Source organism: Petromyzon marinus, chromosome 12, assembly GCF_048934315.1.
Source record: "Petromyzon marinus isolate PM22_M1 ecotype Great Lakes invasive population chromosome 12, UKy_Petmar_22M1.pri1.0, whole genome shotgun sequence".
NCBI lineage: Eukaryota > Metazoa > Chordata > Hyperoartia > Petromyzontiformes > Petromyzontidae > Petromyzon > Petromyzon marinus.
Genome location: NC_133678.1, coordinates 1,410,573 through 1,412,324, shown reverse-complemented (window position 1 = coordinate 1,412,324; position 1,752 = coordinate 1,410,573).

Genomic DNA, 1,752 nt, shown 5'->3' with positions numbered 1-1,752 from the left:
CTGACGCGGTGAGAATTGTACTGTACAAACAACAACCTCAACACCTTTCGGCAACAACAAACACCGTGCGTGGCCTTAAAAAGGAAATAAATATGTAGGCGGGGACGTTTCGGGCGATGACCCTTTTTTCCATAAGCACTTCAAACGAAGAGGTCACTTTAAAAACGATCTCGGAAGCGGTGCCGCAGTGTCTCGTTCCGCGGGACATTTTCCCCAGCCGGGAGGGGGAGCGGGAGGGGGCCGCTGCGAGCTGCTCAGTTTGGTTGACGAGACGCTGGCGACACAGCGAGTGGCGGGGTTCGTCCATCGCACACGATCGCACCATCGTTATTCATCACACCACGGTGGCTCGGAGATGTTAACCACCTCGCCTGGCATGCAGGAGTTCCTGGGTTAGATCTCGACCCTGACGCCTGCTGCTGTATATTTGGAGTTTGCGTGTCACTCTCTCTCTCTCCCCGTGGTCACGTGGATTGTTCTCTCCGGGTGCTCCGGTTTTTCCCTCCACATTCAGAAACCAACATCTACACATTTACAGTATTTAGCTACTGCTATACATTGGCACGTGAAGATGATACCTACGGCTTTTTCAAGACTGCGTTGCCGCTCTAGAAATATTGAGGGGGTTTTTTCCTTACCCGATTCGGAAAAAAAATTGTTGGTTGCTGGCCCCTGACCATGGAAGTCCAATTCACCATGGAAGTCTAGTTCACCATGGAAGTTCAGTTCACCATGGAAGTCCAGTTCACCATGGACGTCCAGTTCACCATGGAAGTATAGTTTACCATGGGCCATGGAAGTCCAGTTCACCATGGAAGTCTCGTTTACCATGGGCCATGGAGGTCCAGTTCACTATGGAAGTCCAGTTTACCATGGGCCATGGAAGTCCAGTTCACCATGGAAGTCCAGTTCACCATGGAAGTCCAGTTCACCATGGAAGTCTAGTTTACCATGGGCCATGCAAGTTCAGTTCACCATGGAAGTCCAGTTCACCATGGAAGTCCAGTTCACCATGGGCCATGCAAGTCCAGTTCACCATGCAAGTCCAGTTCACCATGGAAGTCCAGGTCACCATGGAAGTCTAGTTCACCATGGAAGTCCAGTTCACCATGGAAGTCTAGTTCACCATAGAAGTCTAGTTCACCATGGAAGTCCAGGTCACCATGGAAGTCCAGTTCACCATGGAAGCAGTCGGCAGCCTGCAGCTCTGTGAGGACTGCCGGTTCGTGACCTCATTCATTCTTTATTTAAGGCCCCCGCCGCCTCGTGTTCACCACACACACACAGAGTGCATTGCGGCTCTTTAAATGTTAGGAGTTTTTTTCCACCCTAATTCGAAAACAAAAACAGTCTCTTCGTGTTGTTGTTGTTGTTTTGGTTTGCCGACCCCTGTCGTAGACGCAAGCAACACGGCGACAACAGCCGAGAGTCGGCGAGCCTCGCGTTGTGGTAACGAGCGCTGCGCGACGATGTTGCAGTAACGGAATACATTCGGGCGGTGGTGGTTTTTGATGGTAGTGGCGGTGGCCGTGGTGAAGCAGTGTGGAGTGGGTGCGAGATGTGGAAATCCCACCGAGGTGGTAACTTATTTTTTCAGAGGAGAGACCTGGCCACAAATGACAGCTCAACAAAGCGGCTTGTCGCGTGGACATTTCTCGCAGGAGAATTATTATCTAAATCCATGACACAATAACAAGACGTGACCATCCGTCCGTATGTCCCACCAGCCAGAACATCTTTTTCTTAAATCAC